The sequence below is a fragment of the Meriones unguiculatus genome, chromosome 2, assembly GCF_030254825.1.
Source record: "Meriones unguiculatus strain TT.TT164.6M chromosome 2, Bangor_MerUng_6.1, whole genome shotgun sequence".
Classification (NCBI taxonomy): domain Eukaryota; kingdom Metazoa; phylum Chordata; class Mammalia; order Rodentia; family Muridae; genus Meriones; species Meriones unguiculatus.
The window spans coordinates 97,180,135-97,206,547 of NC_083350.1; the positions used below are offsets into that span (position 1 = coordinate 97,180,135).

The 26,413-nt window shown below is 40.9% G+C and overlaps 1 protein-coding gene across 6 annotated transcripts in view; it reads right to left on the reverse strand.

Moving 5' to 3' along the window:
- Ano4 (anoctamin 4) overlaps positions 1–26,413 on the reverse strand; it is a 400,373-nt gene that overhangs the window by 258,021 nt on the left and 115,939 nt on the right. The window lies entirely within an intron of this gene.

Genomic DNA, 26,413 nt, shown 5'->3' on the forward strand with positions numbered 1-26,413 from the left:
GGATTAGTGATTGAAAACCTTGCTTTGTTCACTCTTCCCCCATTAGGACATTCTCCTTAGCTGTGTTTCCACTTATGATCTGAACATCAAACTAATTCTGAATGTCCCACCTTCTGAGCTCATTCCATTTGTCAAACTTTTTTTTCTCACTGTTCATCTGACATGCCTGATCCCCTCTTTATCTCCTTTCTGTACCCACCCAGATGCACTAGAGTGTCAATCATATCTTTGCTTAAGCTGTCTCCCCACCCCATATTTGGTTCTGATTCTTTTCTCTTGACAAGGTTTTCTCTGCTCTTTCACATCTCTGTGGATGCCCCCTTCTTCTGCATTCCTCTTTTGCTGCTGGTGGCTGGAGTATGGTTTGAGACTGCATGTACATTCTTAGCTTTTCTCTATGCAACCATGCACTCAGAATCATTTAAAACATAGAAGAAACAATTGGGATCAGTCGTTTCCTCACAAGTTGGCGCCTACCTCACTTCAGTCAGTGTTCTCTGCAGTCCCTCGTGGGAGCCAGCATCTGTTACTATATCCCTCACCTCAACCTCACCAGCCCAGCCAGCTGGCATCATTACATCTTAAATTCATACTGAGTCATCACAAGGATCACCCACTCCACCACAGTCTCTGTCTGGTAATAACAGGCCTGATATGTACGGGCAGAAGCAAGTTACTGAAGGCTGGCTCATCTTGAACACCTCAACAAAGCCTGTCAGAACAGAAGAGAAGGTGATGGAAGAGAATCAACAAGAAAAAAAGAAATTTTTGTTTGCTAATATCACAATAAAATCTCTTTACTGTGTGTGCAAATTTTAAAACATAAATAAACTTTTTTTGTTTTTTAATGCAGCAGCAAGTAAGCTTTCTGAGGATGGAATTGCCTTGCCACATTGATTGGAAATCTAAAGAAAAGAAGTCTGTTAAAAGTTTTGTTTTATGTGATTTGGTCATTCATTGTTCTGCCCTGACTTTGAGCTAGAGAGAGCAGGTTTTACTTATGTCCCTCAAACAATGGTTGGACCATTAAAGGGTTGAGAATCTGCTCTCTGGAGACAGATGCCTCTGGTGATATCCAGAGCCCATCACTCACTTGCTCTGTGACTATGAGGTTTCTGTTTCACTCTCCACATTTATGAAATGAGGAGAACACAAATACTACCTCATAGGACTAAATGAAAAATTCTTCAAATGCCTGCTCACTAAGACAGCTACCACCACAATGAGCATGGTCAATATCACAGTCATTTCTTTTGTTTTACTATAAATATGTTTTATTTACTGTTATTAATATTGACTACTAAAGAGATTTACTGGTAGACCAAATTCAAGGCAAAGCCTTGATAGCCTTTTTAATACATCCAATAAGAATTTTTGTCAATTACTTTTCTATTTATGTAATAAAACAATCATGATCAAGAGCAACTTAAGCAGCATCACCAGCTGGGGACCAAGTGTTAAAACACCCGATCCTGTGAGGGAGACCCTCACTCAAACCACTACAGCTGCCATCAGCTTTCTTCTTCTCTCGTGTAAATTCTTCCCTTTGTTAGAGTCAGAATTTATCAGTCTTGCTTCTGTTAAGAGTTCCAGATTTTAAGTACCTCTCATATCCTCCCAGGAGCCTACCCTGACTTAGATCTCCAGCTTGTCACAGAGATACCCCCACCCTCAGTTTCTCTTTTCTCTACAGCCCTTCTGTCCTGTTGCCCTTGCTCTCCCCAGGTCTCCATGATCTTCACTTTCTGTGCCCTCTCTCCTATGTTGTTCCCGTTCCCTTTCTTCAACCACAACCTCTGTCTATTATATCTCTTCTTCTGAGTGATATTTTTGGGTTGTCTATGCTACTTATCTTCTGTGGGTCTGTTCCTCATAGAATGCTTCTCCTGTACTATATGGCTAAAATGTACTTATGAGTGAGTGTACACCATGTGTGTCTTTCTGGGTCTGGGTTGCTTCACTCAGGATGTTCTTTTCTAGCTCCATCCATTTGTCTGCAATTTCCTTGTTTTTAATAGCTGGGTAGTATTCCATTTGTAAATGTGTCAGTTTCTTCATCCATTCTTCGGTTGAAGGACATCGAGGTTGTTTCAAAATTCTGGCTATTGTGACTAAAGCTGCTATGAACATAGTTGAGTAAGTGTCCTTGTTGTTTAGTAGAGAATCTTTTAGGTATATAGCCAGGAGAGGTATAGCAGGGTCTTGAGGTAAAGCTATTCCCAATTTTTTTTTAAAGCATCAGATTGTTTTCCAAAGCAGTTGTACAAGTTTACACTCTCACCAGCAATGGAGGAGTGTTCCCCTTTCTCCACAACCTCACCAGCATGTGATATTGTTTGATATTTTGATCTTAGTCATTCTGACAAGTGTGAGATGGAATCTCACAGTCATTTTGATTTGCATTTCCCTGATGACTAAGGATATTGAGCATTTCTTTAGTGCTTCTGGGCCACTAAAGATTCCTCCGTTGAGAACTCTCTATTTTGTTCTGTGCCCCATTTTTAAATTGGGTTATTTTGTTTACTGGTATTTGATTTCTTGAGTTCATTATATATTTTGGATATTAGCTCTTTGTCAGGTTTAGGATTGGTGAACATCTTTTCACAATCTGTAGACTGTCATTTCTTTCTATTGACAGTGTCCTTTGCTTACAAAAGATTATCTGTTTCAGGAGGTCCCATTTATTTATTTTTTGTTTTGTTTTGTTTTACAATTAACTTTGTATTTTAAATATTAGTTACATTTTATTAACTTTGTATCCCAGCTGTAGCCCGCTCCTTCATTCCCACCCTCCTTCTCTCATCGAGTTCCCATTTATTAATTGTTGATCTTAGAGCCTGAGCTCTTGGTGATCTGTTCAAGAAACTGTCTCCTGTGCCAATGAGTTTAAGGCTTTTTCCCACTTTCTCTTCTAATAGATTTAGTGTCTGGCGTTATATTGAGGTCTTTGATCCACTTGGATTTGAGTTTTATGCAGAGAAATAAATATGGATCTATGTACATTTTTCTACATGTAGACACCCAGTTAGACCAGCATCAGAGACTTCCAGGAGCAGAAGTCATAGAGACTAAAGAGGGCACTCACTAACTACACTAGTCTCCTAGTAGAGGGAGGGGACACCCACCCACAAAAACTTCTTCCCAAAATCTACCCTACCTACAAGATGTGCAGGAATAAAGATACAGCAGAGATTGAGGAACTGGACCCACCCTGTCAGAGAGTGCCAACCCCTGACATTATGAATGATGCTCTGATAAACTTGCAGACAAGAGCCTGACAGAGTTGTCCTCTGAGAGGCACTACCCTGCAAGGCCTCAAAACAGATGCCAAGATTCATAGCCAAACATTGGGTGATGTGTACAGGGTGGAAAAGTGGGAGGAAAAAAGAAAAGAACTGGAGGTGACAGGAAACCCACAAAAAGACAACAGAGTGAACTAACCAGGGCCCAAAGGGCTTGCTGAGACTGAAGCATCAACCAAGGACCATCCATGAACTGGACCTAGGCTCCCTACAAAGATGTAGCAGATGGGCACCTTAGGTCTCATGTGGGTCCTCTAGTAAAGGAAGTGGGGATTGCATTGACACAGACTCCCTTGCCAGATTTTTGATCACTTTCCCCTGGCGGGATTGCCCTGCCAGGTCTCAGGGGAAGAGGACAGGCTCAGTCCTGGGGCAACTTGGTAGGATGGGAAAGGGAGTTCCCCCTTTCTGAAGAAACGGGGGATGGGGAGGGATGGAGCTATACCAAGGATGTAAAGTGAATTAAAAAAAAAAAGTTCTAGATCTAACATCTATCTTGTGTCCTGATGGCTCAACCACAGGAAACTGACTGGTTCCTCAGTGTCTACTTGAAAAATCCAAGGAGCCCTTCCTCCTCCATATTGCCTTCTTATACTCAACTCACATGGTACTCTTTTTTTATGCAACTTTTTAAATTTAAATTTATTTATTTATTCACTTTACATCCCAATCACAGCCCCATCCATGCTCTCCTCCGGTCCTACCCTCCCTCCCTCTTTCCCCTATCCTCTTCCCCTTCCATTCAGAAAAGGGGAGCCCCCCAACCTACTCATCCCAACATATCAAGTCACATCAGAACTGAGCACATCCTCTTCCACAGTGGCCTGCCAATGCCAAGGCAGCCCTACCAGGGGGAAGTGATCGAAAAGGATGCAACAGAATCCATGTCAGCCCATGCTTCCCTTACTAGGGAACTCACATGAGGATCAAACTGTCCATCATGTACATATGGGTAGGGGGCCTAGGTCCAGTCCATACATGGTCCTTGATTGATGCTTCAGTCTCCACAAGCCCACCTAAGCCCAGGTTAGTTGTCTCTTTTGGTCTTCTTGTGGAGCTCCTGTCCCTTCCAGATCCTTCTGTCCTTGAATCCTATTTCTCTTTTCTCCATATCTCCAACGGCATTCACTTAGAAGCACTGCTGTGCCCTCTTAAAGCACCTTCCTTTTACTGTGGGTTCTCAGAGTTGTCTAAAATATTCTGAATTGCAATGAATCCAATGATGCTGTCTTCTCTCTTAAGGGAAAGTTTAGCACGTCACATATTATATTCATATTTTCATCCCTAGCATCACTAGAAAAGAGCCTGATTCAAAGCATTTTTTATTCAAATATATCAGTAAGTTTTGGTGCCCAATAAAACCTTAGCAGGTGTTTACAAATACTAAACATATCAATACATCCATCTGCTGTGCCTGCACATATCAAGAGATGGACTACAAAGAAAGGTAAGCAAAAGATAGGTGAAGATTACTGACTCCAATAACTGCTACTTCTGCACACAATATTATGAGAAATGAATTTGCTTTTTTTTCCCTGGCATTGTCACATTTTCTACCTAATAAATTGTGCCCTTGGGCACTGGTCCTGCTGTCACTAATTGAAATGTGTTTTCTTATATTCAGCTTCAGTTGTTTTCTTGATTCATGTAGCACCTTGCTTAATTAAATAATGTAAGCACTTAGTTATATAAGGAAACCAAACCTCCACTAGGTAATTCAGAGGGCATTGGAGAAGAGCCAATCAGCATAAGCAAAACTGAATGACTGAGCATACTGGCAGCACCAGTTGAAATTAAAAAATATATCATATTATCATCCTTTTTGATAGCTGCCTGCAGCCATGTGGAGGTACAGTTATTTTACATTTGGGTATTCTCTGGTACACTGTAGAGAAAAACTATACCAGCAAGCAAAACAATTTCTACATAGGGATAAAACAGCACATGGAAATCAATTAATCATGTCCCCAAGTTGCAGTTCAATAATCAAGTCCCTTGACTTTACTAACCATGCAGCTAACATAGACGTTAGGTTTGCCTCTCCAAAATCTTGACAGCAGTTTTTTGTTTTCAAGACTTTATAATATTAAAGTAATGATGTCAGAAGCAGAAAGGGCACTGAGAAGAGAGTATAGACATTGAAACCTGAAATCTCCCATCTCTCATGGCTCTCCTAAGTTTCTTTAAGCCTTCTCGGTGAGATTAAGAAAAGACTTGATCCTTCTTTATACTACATGCTGTGCTCATCTAAGCCCTTGTCAGTCACCCAAAGGGAATTCAAGCTCTATAGACAAAAAGGCATGCACCAGAAGCTTCAGAAGACACCCAGGATGAAAGTAAGTAAGATACAGCCTTCCCTGGGGGTGCTCCCAGGCAAGTGGAGCTCTAGCTAGGCCTGTCCTGGGTGCAGCTAGCCTCTGTCTCGTGCCGAATTTTGGTACTTGAAGTAATGTAATGAAGTTGGTCCCGGCACATTTGAGCTTCCAATTAGACCTCAGGAGCAGAGGTTACTGTGTTCATGAGTTATAACTAGATCTGCTTCCCTCTTACATCTGTGATTTTATTCACAACTGCTTTTCCTCCAGCCTCCCTAGTTCTCAGTGTGCCAAGGAAATATATGACTCAGATCTTTGTGCTGCTGTTTTCTTTGCCCTGGTCATTCTTCTCCAAGTATCTGCATCCTGGCTCCATCTCATCCATCAGCTCTTTTGTAAAGGCCTCTTGCTGGTGAGACCTTCTCTGATTGTTTTTTGTTTGGTTTTCTGTTTTAATTGTAAATCCTGAACCATTGCGTGTCCTAGCACTCTACCATATCTTACAGGTCTCCACACCACACAAACTGAATTTCCTTCATCTTCATGGTGGTCCATCACTTACCCCACAAATAGAAAAAAAAACAGAAGACAGAAGCATTCTTATGTCTACAAGAACATCTGCAGCCATACTTAGGTGCTAATACATACATGATAATAAATTAATAATTATATGATGGATGAAATATAAGAACATCAAAATTAGCAAAATACAATCTATGTTCTCAAATTAAAATTAATGGATTGATTGAGCAAATGTCCTTTTTGTGTGCTTGAGCCTCTTTTAGATATATGCCTAGAAGTGGTATGGCTGGATCTTGAGGAAGTGTTATTCCTAGTTGTCTGAGAAAGCGCCAGATAGATTTCCAGAATGGTTGTACAAGTTTACATTCCCACCAGCAGTGGAGAAGGGTTCCCCTTTCTCCACAACCTCTCCAGCATGTGTTGTCACTTGAGTTTTTGATCTTGGCCATTCTCATGGGTGTAAGGTGAAATCTCAGGGTTGTTTTGATTTGCATTTCCCTACTGGCTAATGAGGTTGAGCATTTCTTTAAGTGCTTCTCTGCCATTCGATATTCCTCTATTGAGAATTCTCTGTTTAGCTCTGTTCCCCATCAACCATGTTTGTAGCAGTTTATTTGTAATAGCCAGAAGCTGGAAACAGCCCAGATGCCCCTCAACTGAAGAATGGATGCAGAAATTGTGGTATATCTATACAATGGAATATTACTCAGCAATGAAAAAAAAAATAAGGAAATCATGAAATTTGCAGGTAAATGGTGGGACCTGGAAAGGATCATCCTGAGTGAGTTGTCCCAGAAGCAAAAAGACACACACGGTATATACTCACTCATATAGACATACAACATAGGACAAACCCACTAAAATCTGTGCATCTAAAGAAACTAAGCAAGAAAGAGGACCCTAACTAAAACGCTCAATCCCCATCCTGAAAGGCAAAGAGGATGGACATCAGAAGAAGAAGAAAACAGTAAACAACCTAGGAACCTGCTACAGAGGGCTTCTGAAAGCCAGAAGAAAACAAGAAACAACCTAGGAACCTCCCACAGAGGGTCTCTGAAAGCCTCTGCCCTGCAGACTATCAAAGCAGATGCTGAGCCTGATGGGCAACTGTCGGGCAGAGTGAATGGAATTTTATGTAAGAAGTGAGAAATAGTGAGAGCTGGAGTGGACAGGGTCTCCACAAGGAGAGCAACAGAACAAGAAAATTTGAACACAGGGAACTTCCCAGAGACTCATACTCCAACCAAGGACTATTCATGGAGATAACCTAGAACCCCTGCACAGATGTAGCCCAGGGCAGTTCAGAGTCCAATTGGGTTACATAGTAATGTGAAGAGGGACTGCCTCTGACATAATCTGATTGGCCTGCTCTTTGATCACCTCCCCCTGAGGGGGGAGCAGCCTTACCAGGCCACAGTAGAGGACAATGCAGCCACTTTTGATGAGAACTGATAAAAATCAGAAAGGAGAGGAGAACCTCCCCTATCAGTGGACTTAGGGAGGGGCATGCATGCAGAAAGGGGAGGGAGGGTGGGATCGGGAGGGGAGGAGGGAGGGACTTATGGGGGGATACAAAATGAATAAAGTGTAATTAATAAAAAATTTAAAAAAAATTAATGGATTGAAAGACAAAATTGGTGGGGAGTATTTTGAGTGACCATCAACATCTCTTCCTCATTCTGTCAGGATTCAGGTTCCTTGGGAGGCCTTCCTGCCTTTGGTATATGGTGGTGGCAAGCCAGGTCCTCGAGCGTTTAAAGAAAAGAGCCTCCACTCACTGCCTGTCTGTGGCTGGCCAGAGCCCATTTTGTGTCCCTCTTCTTATATACAGCCTGTGCTACAGCAGAAGTCCCTACTGGGACACTACCACTCATCAGCTTCCTCGCTCCTCACAGGGACAGACCTCTTCTGTTCCTGTCCATAGTCCTGTTTCTGATGCTCACTGGGGTCTCCGGTAAACCAGGTGAATGACCTATCACCTCCCACCAATTCTCTGTTTTTATACCAGTGAAGCAAATTATTTAATTCTGAACAATATCTATTAAGTGGCAAAGAAAAGAAAAGTTTGTCTGAGAAGATGTGATCTCCAGAGGCTCCAAGAATTGCCACCAGCTCCTGTTTTTGAATACTGGGTGTGGGGGTCTGGACGTGTAGAAAGGAGTGAGGCACCAAGGTAAAGAGCATAAAGCAAGCACTTTAAAACGCCACACTGCAGCCAGGTGCTCTTCAGGACGTCCTCCTCAAGATCCTGTGGCAAGCTGGATGGTGAGAAAGCTAGAATCAGACAAGATAAGTATGGCTCCATGGGAGTCTATTAAGTCTCAGAAAGAAGATCAAAGGCAGAACAGAGGAACAGTACAGTTGGAGAGCATGGAATAACACCCAGGGTTAAGTCTGAGGTGATGGAGAGCAGAGTGTCTACTAGTAAATGCTCAGGCTGTGACTATCTGCCTCTACCTGTGATTCAGGAAGGAAAGTAAAGACAGACACACATTTCGTAAGAAACACTCATTTGGATATGAAACAGTGATTATACATGCACACTTCAAGTAAATTATTGTATTTTACATATATTAAATGTAATATCATTTGTAATTGCCCTTTTTACAGAATAGTGTATTCTTAGATGTTGGGTTTATGTGTTAAAAATAAGGAGTAATTACTCTTTGTTTTTTGGTTGTTTTTTTGCAATTACTTAAGATATAGATTTGCCACTCTAAATCCTATTTTCAATTGTTATAAATCTTTCCAGGTTTTCAATATTTTTAAATGTATACTCCTCTTTCCCAGAGCCTCCTAGTGTTCACAAAAAAATGGGAACAGGACTTGGAAATGCCCTGTGTTTAAGAGCTCTTGGTGTGAAAGCATGAAGACCTGAGTTCAAATATTCAACACCTGCAGTAAAGGGCTGGCTATGGCTGAGCAACCCTGTAACCCACACAGTGGGGAATGGAAACAGCCATATCCTGTAGGCTTAGGCTTTTGATTCAGGACAGACCCTGTCTCACAAAACTAAAGCAAGCAGTGACAAAGAAAGATACCCAGAATCCTCTGGCCTTGACACATGTTTATGCAGGTGTCCACAACTGCGTACCCTATACTGCTTCACACACACACACACACACACAAACACTCTTCAGTATCTTCCTCTGGTTCCACACATATGTATGTGAAAGTGTGCACATCAAAATACCCATGTGAATCAACCACATACACAGGCATACTTTTTGAAAAAGAAATGGGGAAAGTAAATTTCAAATCATCTTAAGATTTTTTTGTTGTTGATGATTAGAGATCTACACGACAGTCAATCTGCTAGAAAGTCTAAAAGTGAATTGTTTCTACAAGTGTTTAAAGATTTATTTAGCTCACATTGCAAGTGTTAGCAGATGAACACTTTCTATATTGAAGGTGAGTGAGATAATCCTGGGGAAGAAAGATAGCAATAACTAAAATTGTTCCTTTGGCTACTTCTCACTGAAGATAGAATCTTTAAGATAGCAAAGCTCAAAATTGTTGGAGGATGTTTCTCTGCACTGTGTATTCGAATGCTGATTTCTACATCTAGAGGTCTGGTTGCGGTCCTCACTTCGGCATTGTCCTTATTATGCAGCATCTCCCGTCTTGGTGTGTTGTAAACATTGTTCTCCATCACCTTCTGATTGGTTAAATAAAGAGCTGAACAGCCAGTAGCTGGGAAGGAGCTGGTTCTCACATGCGGAGCAGAGGGAGGAGGAATTGCCAGCTGGACGTGGATGAAGGAGCACATGCCAGGAGCCCACTAGGAAGGCCAGGAAACATGGCTAGGATGGAGGCCAGGCCAGAACTGTTCTGTTAGGATAGCTGAGTATCTGCCCAGCTATAGCACCGAAGTTTTTAATAAATATAAAGGTCTCCATGTCATTACTTAGAGCTAGGGCGGGCATCGAAAAAATAATAATTTTCATTTTATACAAAATGGCCCAAGAAATTCATCTCTGTTGTGTTGACATAAAACAGTCTTAACTGTCTTGAAAGCTGAGCAGTTTTGAGTCAGGTGGGGTGGTCAGCTGAAGTCATTAAGGGCCTAAACAAATACATAAGCAAAAAACACAACAGAGAAAACAAGCAAACAATTAGCTGTGTGTCACGAATTCAAACAGCTGCTCCCAGCAACAGCTGCACACACCTATGGTTATCTACGTTTCTAAGAAATTAATCAAGATGGCATGAAGACTGGCGCAGGACATCCCTTGCACGCAGACTGGGCTGTGGGTCACAGAAGAAGATACGCTGCCGCGCACTGCTAGATTTCTCAAATAAGCATTTCAGAGACTTTACCCAGGTTAGACTCCTTGTGGCTGACTCCAACACCATTCCCTGTCCATCAACTGTCAAAGGCAATTTTAGTCACAGGCTTCACAGAAAGTTTTCCTCCACTGAACAGGGAATAAGCCAGGATCTGAGAGGCCCTCTGAGGTCCCAGAAATGGAGGGCCAAATAAATCTGGTAAGTGGTAAATGGATCTGGGAGATTTACGCAGCAGATGCGGACTGTGGGGTTTCTGTTCTTCAGCAACCTTCTGTCAGCAGCCAGGCAGTACAAGAACTGCAAGCGCAGCCACCTAGACCCCTGGATCTCCGTTCCGGTCACGGCTCTGACACGGGAACAGACTCGGCTTCTCTCTATTTCCTGGGTACACTGTTTGCAATAGGAGACGGCCATCCCGGCCCACTGCACTTGAACTCCTCAATAAACAATGGCAACCACCATTTCATTAATAGTAATTTTAGAAGCCGTGTAGTCCCTGCTGAGCACTCCTCTAACAAGGAAGTCGCAGCCCAGAGAAATAAGTGACTGAAGGAACGGTTCAGAGCCAAGTGGCAGAGAGGCCAACCCAGCCATGCAAAGCACATGTTTCCTGAAACGCAGGACAGGGGCACCCCACTTGGTCACAACCCAATGGAACCGCAGATTTATTTTGCTGAATACATTTGATTAGTAAGCATGTGCTAACCATCCATGGCAGCCAGTTACGGTGACACAAAATTTTAATGCAGTGTTTGGAAATTAGAGGCAAGGGAATCAGGAGTTCAAGGTCGCTTCATTTATAAAGTGAGTTCTAAGCCAAGTTTGACTACATGAGATCTGGTCTCAGAACAAACAATAAAAGAAATTCCCGTGTTCAAATTTTCTGATACCTTTTTTTCTTTCTGCCAATTTTATCACCCCGCACAGGAATCCAGTGCCATCAAATCATGTTCTTCCCACCCCATCCCCATTAAATCCCATCCAAGCACCAGTATTTTATACAAAGGAGACACACAGGAGCAGTATTCATTTGCTTTCTTTACTCCTGGGACAATTTACTCCAAAACAAAAGAGCAAAAGGAATTAATCCAGAATCGTAACCAATTTCCATCAGAAGAAAACTTTTTTTTTTTTAAGGCAAACTCTCCAGGCACCTCTTAAAAGCTTGATAAACAAGCTCCAACATACTCAAAAGGCCTTATGCAAGACACCTGGCACCAGGAAAAATACGTGGCTAAATGTCACTTGTATAAGAGATTAGGAACAACCTCAGGAAGCCATCCACTGCAGCCTGACAACTTTTAAAATGTCACAGTGTTTTCTATCAAGTGCTTTAGTCAACAGCCATGGGACTCTTCCTTACCTGCTTTTAAAGATCAGTTCAAAATGGCATATTCAAACAAAGACATTATAACAGAACAAGTTATGTGCACATTAAAATTTAAAACATACTATACATTTACATTAAACTTGGTGAGATGGAAATTGTTTTTATGATGGTCTTGAGGTAGAGTTTCTCCTATTTTCTACAGGAGACAGGCTACTATGTAATATCTAGAAAGGCATATGCATACTGATTGGAACAGGAAAAAGTCATCTCTTTTAAAAAGTCTAGATGCTGTGAGATCAATGTGGGTAATAAAGCTTAAAGTGAATTCAATGCAGCAGCAAATGAGTAGAAGTCAAGTTCTTTGCAATGTTTTATAAATATTTTTGAGTAGAAAGGGAGATGGAAATAGCTACAGTCAGCTTTGGTGACAAGAGAAGCACCTGGCATGAGAGCTTAGCCTGAGCAGGGAGGGTGACTGACAGGACGTAGACCCAATTGGAGAGGTTCGGAATCCACAGCATATTCATCACGGCAGTCCTGGGGCAGTTCATCTGCTACAAGGGAGCAGGCCAACGGCAAAAGCGCTGGTGAAGGTCTCATTCACATGTGAGGTACTCAAGCAGAAAAATCCCATGGACTCCTACATGCTGTGAAAAGCACCTTGAACAATACTCGCCCACTTGGCAAATGCAGAATTTGCTGCAATTAACCTTCAATGTTCCCTTTGCAAATATTTCTTGACAATGTTTATAAAGGAAAGTGGAGAAAAATTACTCCCCACGTCATCTTGGAACTCTTTTTGTTTGTTTATGCTTTCTGTTCTCTACAGTCTCTGTAGCCCTGGCTGTCCGGGACTCACTTTGTAGAACAGGCTGGCCTTGAGTTCACAGAGATCTGCCTGCCTCTGTCTCCTCCAGTGCTGGAAATACAAGTGGGTGCTGCCATGCCTGGCTTACCACCAAACTCTTAACAAATAGTCTCTGTGTGAGCAGCAGAGTATGTTGTTTCAGAAATGGGGTCTGGCAGACGAAGGGAGTTCAGCAGTGAGAAAAGGCTGGCAATTTTATGAGTGGGGCAGGATCAATGGTTCAGCAGAGAAAAGTGTCTGTTGCACAAGCCTGAAAATCTGAGTTCAAACCCTCAGTCCCCACATAAAATCCCAGATATGGGTGCACACAAACCTGCAACCTTAGCATGTGTGGAGTTGATACAGGAAGACTGAATTCCTAGGATTTCCTAGGCCCCATGGCTCCTTCTCAAAGTAGTAAGGCACGGAGTGACAGAGCAGAATGCCTCTTTGGGCCTCACCTTGTGCACAGTAGAACTCACATGCATGTGCGCATACGCTACACACACAAACACACACGCTTCATAAAAATTAAAGATTGTGGGCTGGCACAGATATGCATACTTGCACACATTTCAATAGAATGTTATAAGATTTGAAAAAAGTATTACTACATTTTATGGCCGGCTGACAGCTACATATCAAACGAATTAATAAACTTGCCTAATATCACACAATTATTCTGTGGAAGAGTCGAGTCTTAAAATGTTAAATTGTCACCATTCTCTACCATAATGCAGCTTCTTGCACAGACAGTAGACACATGACTGCTGAAATACAGACATGATGCTAGAGATCTAAGGTCTCAGGCCAGCTGAGCAGATTCTGAGTGGAAGAGAATAATTCTTCCTGGGTTGTAGCCACTGGTAAATTGCCCATGGTAAAACCACCACCCCACACTCATGAGCATGCTAGCAGCCCTAATTAAACTCAGTGGGTTATTAAAAAACAAAATGGGCATGAAAGTAGGAAGAGGGTATGTGTGGAAGGAGGCGGCTTTCCAGAAGGGGCATAAAGCAGAGGTAGAAGGGAGATGTGCTCAGAATAAAAATTATTATTTTAAAAATAAAATATCTTGGAAGGACAGCTTTCCATGTGTATCATGTACCATGGACTAATTTCTATGAAGTAGTTATTGCATATCATACTTACTGTTTTTACAGATTGTCAATATACATATATAGTGATAATCAGTATACACAGATATATACATATATATATGCACATACATACATATAAACAGGAATAATTTTATGGGATAAGGGAAATGGGATAAAGGAAATGTGAAAGCTAAAAATAAGTTACTTGCAGTTATTCACCAAAAACAATCAAAGTTTAATTTTAAATCACATTCTATAAAACCGAACAACCTTTAATTATAACAACACATATTGTACCATTATTTTCACCATCTAATATATATTAAGAAAACAAGATATGTGTTTTTGTCCATGGATGCAATGAATATTTTTTTGTAACTGAAAATGGCTGAAGTTTAAACTAAGGAGCCAACAGTGGCTGGAGGAGAGAGAAGACTGTTTGTGTGCCTTTCTAGCCCCATTCCTTACCCCTTGCCTTTTTCTGGTTTCTGTTCCAGTCTTGGCTATGGATATTGGATTTCACATCACCTTCACAGCAATCACATAGAAATAACATAGAGAGTGAGTTGGTCCTGTGTGTGTGTGTTTCCTAAACTAAAAGAGCATGAAACTCAAAACTGGACAGAACAAAAGCTCATTCATGTAAGCATGAGTCAGACCAGCTGATTCGCCAGACTTTACACTTTTCAGGAAAGGGGAGAGATGCTAAGGAACAGGGGAAGTCCTAGAAAGATTGAGCCCCTGCACCTCCTAACATGAGTCACTGCATTTTGGCAAATGGATGAGGTCATCAGGGGGTAAAGGTGGCAAACCAGATATACCCATATCCACTGATCATAATGGAAAGGGGGTTGGAGTGATGGAAGTATTAAATAAATGAACACTTCACCTCAAACACAAAAAGGAATAAAAGTGAATGTCCCGAAGGGGGCCAGATTAGATATCTTGCCATGCCTGACACCCTGACTCCTACTCTGAAATGAATGTTTAGCACCCCCTGGTGGCTGGTGCAATTTATCAAATCATTTTTATCACAAGCATGTATCCAAACCCTCTTTTCAGAACTAAAGCCCAAGAGGGACATATTTCAACCAACTTGAAATGACTTGAGGCAGGCACCTCTCTTAACATGACTAGAAGCCTTCAGTTTCCTGGAACACACATATTTTACATTTGGGGATGAATAACAAAAACAAGAGTAAGATTGGAAACCTCACATCCTCTAGAATGTCTGTATCTACAAAGGCTGAAGTCACGCTCTGTTCAGTATTAGAATCCTAACCATAAGTTATCCAGCACTGAATCATTTCTCTTTTTCTAAGGAGTAACAATCTGGGAGAATCACAGCTGTATCTATTTATACCATCAAACATCAGATTGGCATCCTCTCCAAATCATTCATTTGTGAACATGATTCTATTCATTCAGTAAGCTGACAAATATCTAATGAGTTCCTACTATGTGCCAGGAACCACTCTACACATAAGATCACATAAAAGATATTCAATTAAAACACATAGTTTACCAGACACTTTAAGACTAAACCCAGGACAAGTATATACAGACTTAAGAGGGAACAGGTTCTTTCATTGACTTTCATAAAAATGGTTATGAAGGAAACCAGGAAAAATATTAATGAAACTATTTTGAATAAAGACCTCAAGAAAGGAGGAAGGATCCAAGATGGCGGCACCGGGAGGACACTCTTTCTGACCAGCAGCACAGCAGGATCTGCACAGTGACCAGCAGACAGAACTCTCGGTCCTAAAACACCAGCGACCTGTGTTTCCCAGGTGAGAGGATACCCCGTGGTGTAGGATTTAATCAACTTCAACTCATCCAGCTAAACTGTGAAAGAGGTCCCAGTTCCACCAGGCACTTGGTCCTCAGCCCAGAGCCACACACCAGCATGCTCTGATTATTGTCCCAGACTGAACTGTGGGCCCCACAACATCGGAGACTGGGATTTCCAGTTGAGAGAAAACCCCACGGTGCAAGAAAAAATTGGGACCGACCTTAGGTCACCCAAACAATCCCTGGAAAAGACACAGGGTCCGGTGGGCACCCAGCAGCCAGCCCAGAGCAGGGCACACAGGCGCCAGCTCAGAGTCCTGCCTGTGAGTGTGACTCACTGCCCCAGATAGAACTGCTGGCCTCAGGGCTCCAGAGCCTGAATTTCTCTGTCGGGTACAAACCTACAGGGAGGGAAACAGCAGGTTTGACCTCAGAGCACTCAGCTGACATTAGGAAAAGTTACAGTTTCAGCAGACGCCCAGGAGCCCAAATGCCAGCAAGGCGGAGCCATACGTGCCTGTGCCTGTGGGTTCTACTCGCCATCCCAGAAAGAATTTCGGTCCCCAAAGCACAGTCTGGGTGTCCCTGCAGGGAGGCAACCCCACAGCGGAGGGATCATCAGGTCCAACGCTCAGGACATCCAGCTCCAGAAGACTTTCTGGGTTCACGCCAGCTCTAGGCTCTAGCCTTATATGCAGACATGAGCCCTGCTCACCTGCCATTGATTACTGCTAGGGAACAGAGGCACACAGCTGCATCCTCAGAGCTTCAAAAGCCTGAGAGCCATTAGAGCAGTCCTCAGATACTGGTGCAAGGTGCGACCGGTTATCCCTAGCTAAACGGACAACATTGCAGGACTCCCTGATTCTTCAAGAGGGCTGCACCCAAAAAATACACCTTAAGAATAGCAGCTGCAGCTCACCAAACTCTGAGCAAAAAACCCAGCAGCAGGGCAGCCATCTCCAGGACCTCTCCTGATGGGAGGAGAGCCTTCCTGAACACCACAGTTACCACACAGGTCCATATGCCTGAGGTGAGCTGTGACAATTCCTGAGAAGCACCACCATTCAGTTGACATACCCAAAAAGCTGAGGAGATCTATTTCAGAACCCACCAAGTGGATTCTCTCCACCCCAGGACCCAGCAGACACCAGAAATTAACAGACAACACCTGAGATAGCCAGATGGGTAGAGGCCAACGTTAAAAATACAGAAAGGGCAAAGCAATATGACATCCACAGAACCCAGTTACCCAGGGGGAAGTAGCCCTGGACACCCTAACATAAGTGAAATTCAAGAAGATGACCTTATGTCTATGCTTATGAAGAGGTTAATGGAAGAAGCAAATAAAATGCATAAAGAATTAGAGGGAGGGAGATATAGTAAAACAGATTATGGCCATCCATAGAGAAATACAGGAAGATTCAGCCAAACAGTTTGTGGCTTTCAGAGAGGAAATGATTAAATCACTGAAAGAAATATAAGACACAGCGGAATGTTCAAACAAACAGGTGAAGGAATTGAAGGAAAATACCGTCACACAGGTGAAGGAAATCAGCAAAATGGTTCAAGATGTGAAGATAGAATTGGAAAAATTAAGGAAACACAAACAGAGGAAATAATTGAGAGGGAAAACCTAGGAAAGAAAACAGGAACTACAGAGGTAAGCATAACCAACAGACTATAAGATATGGAAGAAAGAATCTCAGGTGTGGAAGATACAATGGAAGAAATTGATGTATCCATCAAAGAAAATAATAAATCTAAAAAAGTCCTGACACAAACCATCCAAGAAATCAAAGAAAACATAAAAAGACAAAACTTAAGAATAATAGGAATAGAGGAAAAAGAAGATTCCCTTCTCCAATGCCCAGAAAATATTTTCAACATAATCAGAGAAGAAAATTCACCCAATTAAAGGAGAGGCCTATAAGAATACAAGAGGCCTACAGAACACCTAATAAATTAGACCAGAAACATATCAAAGAAAAAATACTGAAAAAAGCTGCAAACGAAAAAGGCCAAGTAACATATAATGGCCTTCAGCAAACCCATCTGAATCACACCTGACTTCTCAACAAAGACTATGAAAGCCAGAAGGACCTGGGCAGATATCATGCAGACCCTAAGCGAACACAGATGTCAGCTCAAGCTACTATACCCACCAAAATTCTCAGTCCTCATAGATGGAGAAAACAAGATATTCAAAGACAAAAACAAATTCCAACAATACCTACACACAAATCCAGTGCTACAGAAGATACTAGAAGGAAAAATACAACCCAAGAAAACTAACTACTTTCAAGAAAACACAGGAAAGAAATAACCTCACTACAGCAAAATAAAAAGTAGCCAAGCACACAAATACACTACCATAGCCAACATTAAAATCAAAGGGTCTAACAGCCACTGGTCATTAATCTCTCTCAACATCAACGGACTCAATTCTCCAATAAAAAGACACAGACTAACAGAATGGATGCATAAACAAGACCCAAAAATCTGTCAAATACAAGAAACACTCTTAAGTCACAAAGATAGACATTACCTGAGAGTAAGGGCTGGAAGATGGTTTTCCAAGCAAATGGACCCAAGAAGCAAGCAGGAGTAGCCATTCTAATATCTGATAAAATAGACTTTCAACCAAAATTAATCAAAAGGGATGGAGAAGGACACTTCATACTCATCAAGGGAAAATTCCACCAGGAAGAGATCATAATCCTGAACATCTATGCCCCAAATACAAGGGCACCCACATTTGTAAAAGAAACATTAATAAAACTTAAACCACACATAGATTCCCACACATTAATAGTGGGAGACTTCAACGCCCCACTCTCAACAAAGGACAGGTCAACAAAACAGAAATTAAACAAAGACACAATAACTTTAACAGAGGTCATGAATCAAATGGACCTAAAGACATCTAAAGAACTTTTCACCCAAACACAAAAGAATTTACCTTCTTCTCAGAACCTGATGGAACCCTCTCTAAAATAGACCATATACTTGGTCACAAAGCAAGCCTCAATAGATACAAGAAGATTAAATAATCCTTTGTATCCTATCTGACCACCATGGACTAAAGCTGGACCTCAACAACAGAAATAGCAAAAAGCCTACACACACATGGAAGCTGAACAACTTGCTACTAAATGACAGCTGGGTCAGAGAAGAAATAAAGAAAGAAATTAAAGTCTTCCTAGAATTCAATGAAAATGAAGACATAACATACCCAAACTTATGGGACACAATGAAAGCAGTGCTAAGAGGAAAGTTCATAGCTCTCAGTGCCTTCAAGAAGAAATTTGAAATATTTCATTCAAGCAACTTAATGGCTCATCTAAACGCCCTAGAAAAAAAAGAAGCAGACACACCAAAGAGGAGTAGACGGATAGAAATAATCAAACTCAGGGCTGAAATCAATAAATTAGAAACAAATAAAACTATTCAAAGAATAAATGAAACCAAGAGCTGGTTCTTTGAGAAAATCAACAAGATAGACAAACCCTTAGCCAAACAAACTAAAAGGTAGAGAGACACTATCCAAATCAACAAGATCAGAAATGAAAAGGGGGACATAACGACAGACAGTGAAGAAATCCAAACAATCATCAGGTCCCACTTCAAAAGCCCATGTGCCACAAAATTTGAAAATCTAAATGAAATGACAATTTTCTTGATCGATTCCAATTGCCAGAGCTGAATCAAGACCAGGTGAATCAATTAAATAGTCCTATATCCTCTAAGAAAATAGAAGCTGTCATCAAAAGTCTCCCATGCGAAAAAAGCCCAGGGCCAGATGGTTTCAGCGCAGAATTCAGACTTTCAAAGAAGAGCTAACACCAACACTCTTCAAACTATTACACAAAATAGAAACAGAAGGGACATTACCAAACTCATTCTATGAAGCTACAATCACCTTGGTACCTAAACCTCACAAAGACCCAAAAAAGAAATAGAATTTCAGGCCTATCTCCCTTATGAACATAGATGCAAAAATAGTCAACAAAATACTTGCAAACTGAATACAAGAACACGTCAAAAATATCATCCACTATGACCAAGTAGGCTTCATCCCAGGCATGCAGGGGTGGTTCAATATACGGAAATCCATCAATGTGGATTTATATCCACCATATAAACAAACGGAAGGAGAAAAACCACATGATCATCTCCTTAGCTGCTGAAAAAGCATTTGACAAAATCCAACATCCAATAATGTTTAAAGTATTGGAGAGATCAGGGATACAAGGTACATACCTAAACATAATAAAGGCAATATATAGCAAGCCTTTAGCCAATATCAAATCACTGAAATCAAGGACAAGGCAAGGCTGCCCACTCTCTCCATATTTCTTCAACATAGCTCTTGAAGTCCTTGCTAGAGCAATAAGACAATTAAGGAGATCAAGGGGATTCAGTTTGGAAAGGAAGAAGTCAAAGTATCACTATTTGCAGATGATATAATAGTATACATGAGTGACCCCCAAAATTCTACCAGGGAGCTCTTACAGCAAATAAATACCTTCAGCAAAATGGCTGGATACAAAATTAACTAAAAAAAAAATCAGTAGCCCTGCTGTATACAAAACAAAGGGGCTGAGAAAGAAATTAGGGAAACAACATCCTTCATAATAGCCACAAAGGACATAAAATACCTTGGTGTGACCCTAATCAAGCAAGTCAAAGACTTGTATGAAAAAAAATTTCCAGTCTCTGAAGAAAGAATTAGAAGAAGATATCAGAAGATGGAAAAATCTCCCATGCTCATGGCTTGGCAGGATTAATATAGTAAAAATGGCCATCTTACCAAAATCAATCTACAGATTCAATGCAATTCCCATCAAATTACCAACACAATTCTTTACAGACCTTGAAAGAAAAATTCTCAAGTTCATATAGAATAACTAGAAACCCAGAATTGCTAAAACAATCTTCTACAATAAAAGATCTTCTGAATGTATCTCCATCCCTGATCTCAAGCTGTACTATAGAGCAACAATACTAAAAACTGCATGATACTAGCATAGAAACTGACTGGTAGATCAATGGAATCAAATAGAAGACCCTGAAATAAATCCGCACACTTATGAACACCTGACTTTTGACAAAGATGCCAAAACCATTCACTGGAAAAAAGACAGCATCTTCAACAAATGGTGCTGGTCTAACTGGATATCTACATGTAGAAAAATGCAAATAGATCCATACTTATCACCCTGTACAAAACTAAAGTCCAAGTGGATCAAAGACCTCAATATAAATCCTGACACACTAAACCTGTTAGAAGAAGATGTGAGGAAGAGTCTCGAACTCATTTGCACAGGAGACAACTTCCTGAATAGAACACCAACAGCACAGGCTCTAGATCAACAATTGATAAGTGGGACCTCATGAAACTGAAAAGTTTCTGTAAAGCAAAGGACACTGTCAGCAGAACAAAATGACAGCCTACAGATTGTGAAAGGATCTTCACTAACCCTGTATCTGACAGAGGGCTAATATCCAGAATATATAAAGAACTCAAGAAGTTAAAAAGCAACATATCAAATAATCCAATCAAAAAATGGGGTACAGAACCAAACAGAATTCTCAACAGAGGAATATTGAATGGCCGAAAAACACTTAAAGAAATGCTCAACATCTTTAGTCATCAGGGAAATGCAGATCAAAACACCCTGAGATTTCACCTTACACCCATCAGAGTGGCTAAGATAAAAAAAAAACTCAAGTGACAACAATATGCTGGAGAGGTTGTGGAGAAAGGGGAACTCTCCTCCACTACTGGTGGGAATGTAAACTTGTACAATCACTTTGGAAATCAATCTGGCGCTTTCTCAGACAATTAGGAATAGTGCTACCTTAAGATCCAGCTATACAACTCCTAGGCATATATCCAAAAGATGCTCTAGAACACAACAAGAATGTTTGCTCAACCATGTTTGTAGCAGCTTTATTTGTAATAGCCAGAAGCTGGAAACAACCCAGATGCCCCTCAACTGAGGAATGGATACAGAAATTGTGGTACATCTATACAATGGAATATTACTCAGCAATAAAAAACAAGGAAATCATGAAATTTGCAGGTAAATGTTGGAAACTGGAAAAGATCATCCTGAGTGAAGTATCCCAGAAGCAAAAAGACACACAGGGTATGTATTCACTCATATTAGACATATAATATAGGATACACCTACTAAAATCTGTATACTTAAAGAAACTAATCAAGGAGGACTCTGGCTAAATGCTCAAACCCCATACAGAAAGGCAAAGAAGATGGACATCAGAAGAAGGAGAAAACAGGGAACAGTACAGGAGCCTACCACAGAGGGCCTCTGAAAGGCTCTACCCTGCAATCAAAGCAGATGCTGAGACTTATAGCCAACCTTTGGGCAGAGTGCAGGGAATTCCATGAAAGAAGTAGGAAATAATAAGACCTGGAGAGGACAAGGAGAGCAATAGAACAAAAAATCTTGGCACAGGGGTCTTTTCTGAGTCTGATACTCCAACCAAGGACCATTGATGGAGATAAACTAGAACCCCTGCACAGATGTTGCCCATGGCAGTTCAGTGTCCAAGTGGGTTCCATAGTAATGGGAACAGGGACTGTCTCTGACATGAACTGATTGGCCTGTTCTTTGATCACCTCCCCCTGAGGGGGAGCAGCCTTACCAGGCCACAGAAGAAGACAGTGCAGCTACTCCTGATGAGACCTGATAGACTAGGATCAAAAGGAAGGAGAGGAAGACCTCCCCTATCAGTGGACTTGGGGAGGGGCATGTGTGGGGAAGGGTAAGGGAGGGTAGGTTTGGGAGGGGAGGAGGGTGGGGCCATGGGGGGATACAAAGTGAATAAAGTGTAATTAATAAAAATTTAAAAAATAAAACATTCAATTATACAAATGAAAAAAACACAAAAACAAAAATTAATTGATGCAAACTCCAAAAAGAAGGAAAAAAAAGACCTCAAGAAAGTATAGAAACAATCCTTGCAGATAGTGATGGATAAGGTCCCTTTGGACAGAAGCAACTACAAAGGCCCCAAAGCAAGATTATCTGGTGTGTTCAGGCATCACCAAAATGCTCTATGGCTGGAGGGAAGTGCCACAGAGCAAGAGAGGAACACGAGCTCAGTACAGACATCCATGTCACTTAAATTGCTGTCAGGACCTTGGCTTCTACTGAAGCAGCAAGCCATCCCAGGATTCTAAACAGTGAATAATTTGGCAGCACTCTGGCTAATGTGTTAAGGAGACTTTGGAAAGAGAGCATAGAAAAGGGACAAGACATAAGCAGGTGACCAAGAACAGAGAGACACGATGGTCACCGGCAGAAGGAGGTGGTGAACACAGATAAGATTCTGACTATATTTTAAGATCAGACTCAATATATGTAGAATACGAGTGAAGGATTACATTAAAGATTCAGCCTGAACAACTAGAAGAGTTGCGGCCACCTACCGGAACACACAGTAGCTGGGCTTAGTGAATGGGCTTTCATGGGAGGGGTGTGGATTTTTGTTTTGTGAGGGATTTTTGAGAGAGAGAGATTGAGAGAGAGCATAAAGTTGGTGGATAGGGAGGTAAGGTAGGATCTAGGAGGAGTTCAGAAGATAAAAAGATAATAAAAATCTATTGTATTAAAAATAAATGAAAGTCTGGGAGTGGTGGCGCACACCTTTAATCCCAGCACTTAAGAGGCAGAGGCAAGTAGATCTAAGTGAGTTCCAGGCCAACCTGGTTTACATAGAGAGTGCCAAGGCTATATAGAGAGCCTGGGTGTCAAAAAAATTATTAATTAATTAATTAGATGGAAATATCTTTTAATTTTTTGAAAAAGAAGAGTACACGAGGACATGAAGGTGGGAGAGGGCCATGTTATGGGGACCCAGGAGAAGTTGGACAGGAAAACTGGGTGTGGATTTAATTGTGTCTCGTTGTATGTATATATCAAATTCTAAAAGAAATAATTTAATTTTTAGTGGACTTGCCATTAACTGAAATGTGAAGACTGCAGGGAGGTCTGATGGGGGAAACACCAGAAACTCAGTTTTAGCCTTTACTCAGTTTTGGGACTTCTACTAGGGCCATCCTTGAAAACCCCAATAATAATAAAGTTCCAGATAGGTTTTTAAGTTGCATTAACAGTGCAAGCACAGTATTAAGGAAGAGAATAAAGTGCCGTCGTTGGAAGGAGGAAATCCCCTACAAATTTCCTTACAAAGACCAGCCCTGAATATGTTTCAGAACCTTGGACAGGGCACAGCACAGTATGTGCTAAGTGCAAACAGAACAGAGGTGCTAGCCATCATATTCATGAATAAGATTAGTTGCGCTCTATACATCAATGTTAATGGCTGCTTCTGGGTTTCTGTAGACATTGCATAAGCTGCATCCATCAAAAAAATAGTACATATTAAATTGAATGAATGAGCTCTGTGATCTTTCTGTGGGTAAACACCATTTTCCATATATTTTTCTTCTTCAATTACACCTTCAAAGATATTTATATTTCTGACTTTAAACACCCATCTTAGGAAATCAGCTTATATATATTCCTACACTGCTCTCTCTAGTTTTTTTCATATTCCAATTCAGATTTTCACTTTACTACATAGTATTTTCTTATACAAATTGCCAATCTAAACTATGACCATTATAAAGCAGTGTATCAATCATGACAGAGCACTGGATGGTGTATTTAACTCACCCCTCACCAGAGTTTGGCTAAGTTATGAATGCTTGCATCCTACTGACTAAAGACTGACTCGTCCAATTCCTTGTTGCTACATACCCCAAGGCTTTGATAAATGCAACTATAATAAAGTTATTTGTGTAATTTAAGTATTGCCTGAAATTTTACAAATAACAAAAATAGCATGTGAACATATAAGGAGTATGTTAACATACAGGTAATTCTGCTGCCCTGACCCCAGGGAGCTAGCAATTGCTTATATCATCACCTGCCACCATCATCTGCCACCACAAAGCGTGCTAGGTGTGCTGTGGGTAAAAAGAACCCACATGGACACCTTATCTCTCTCTGTTCCTGGTGTCCTCTCTCTCCCTCTGTTCTCAGCACTGGGACCTTCTCTCTCTATCTCTGCCCCTCCCTCCTTTTCTCTGTCCTCATGGTTCTACTCCCATCTGACTGCCTTTTGACATGTCCACTCATCTGCCTCTACCCCTTCCCCAGGTCCTCACTTCTCTTCCCTCCCCTAATAAACCTCTTTTACACAAGATTTACACAAGAGTTCACCTTGCCTTGGTCCACCAAGGATATCTCTTTGCCACTTTATTGTTCATAACAGAACATAACTGAAAATATTCAGTCATCATATCATGAAGATAAGATCTGAGAATCATACCCTGCCCTTTCAAAGACCTATAAACAAATGAAGACATGTCTTAAGTCACTTGCTAAATGAAATTATTGTTAAATATGTGGTATTCTATTAATGTCCATAATTAAGTGTTCCGATTTTTCACACAAGGTGAGAAGCTGCTTACTGAAGCTCTATTAAGGTCTAAGAGTCTGGCTGACACCACGCAAGGGAGGCCTGGACACTTGCCAGTTCTTACCAGAGACCCAGAACTGCCTTATCTGTCATGACAGGGCTGTTCTGTTATTGAGGTGTGTGTGTCTGGTTATTTGGATGATACAGTTTATCTTGATGCCATTAGGCATCATCTGAGTACCATTTGTTATCTTTCAATTTATACATTAAGAAATAGAAAATATTCAAAATAAATAAAGAATTGAATTAAATCAAATCAATCAAGATTCTAGCATAGCCAGGACCATAGCTAGTCTTCAATACACATAAGTTTGCCAGATAATTAAAAAAAATTACTAGATGGCTAAACTGGTCATTGTTTTTCTTTGGAGTCTATGTGTGTATAATATACAAGACAGTTCAAACATACTTTGTCCTGTGTGAGCAAATGATACCAGTAAAGTTAATTCGATGATTCAATTTTTTTTAAATTGCAATGAGAAAAAAATCATACAGAAGAAAACACAACATTTTGTAACAACCAGATTCAATGTCATAAAGTTTTCAACAGAATTATACAGGGAGTTAGCAAAAAAATACCTTCTTTCCTTGTAATACTAAAAGTCCTTTCAAGGGCAGGGGAGATAGTTCAGTATGTACCATGCTTGAGTCTGATCACCAGAAACCATGCAAAAACTCAGGCTTGGTTTGGAAATAGAGACAGGAAGCTCTCTGGGGCTTGCCAACCAGCTAGCTTAGCCTAACTGGTGAAGTACAGGTCAGTGGAGACCTTGTCTCAAGAAACCAGTAGATGACCATCTTGAGGAACTCCATTCACATGTACAATTCACACGTATGCAACCACACATACAAATATGCTCTCCTCAAGTCCTTTTAAAAGGAGACTAATAAATAAACATTTTAATATAAGAGAATGCACAAATGCAAACATTGCTTTCTTTCTCCATGAATGTACTTAATCTGTCAATATTCCAACCAAAACAAAATATATGCATGGGAGTTTCTATGACAACGTAGTTTTGTGGTCCATGAAGTGATTTCCTCTGCGAAGTAAACACTCAGAGCTCTGGTTACTTCGTTGATAAGATCTGCCCCAGTAGCTGCCAATGCTGCTTTATGTAACATGTGCATGTTTAGGGTAATTTATTCCCATCTGTGACAAGGCGGCATTATTCAGAATTGCATTTCTGCAGAATGCCAGCTAATGTGCTACTGCATCCAAGTCAGGCAGTCATTTTGTGGCCATTTGAAGAAAATTTGTTTAGAAAATCCATAGACATACAAATTTAAACTAAGCAGAATATTCAGTTGGAAATTTGTTTGAATTTCTGACACTGGTTTGGTCTTTCTTTTTTATTAGTACTGTTCAGATTCCTAATTCCAAAATTTCAGAA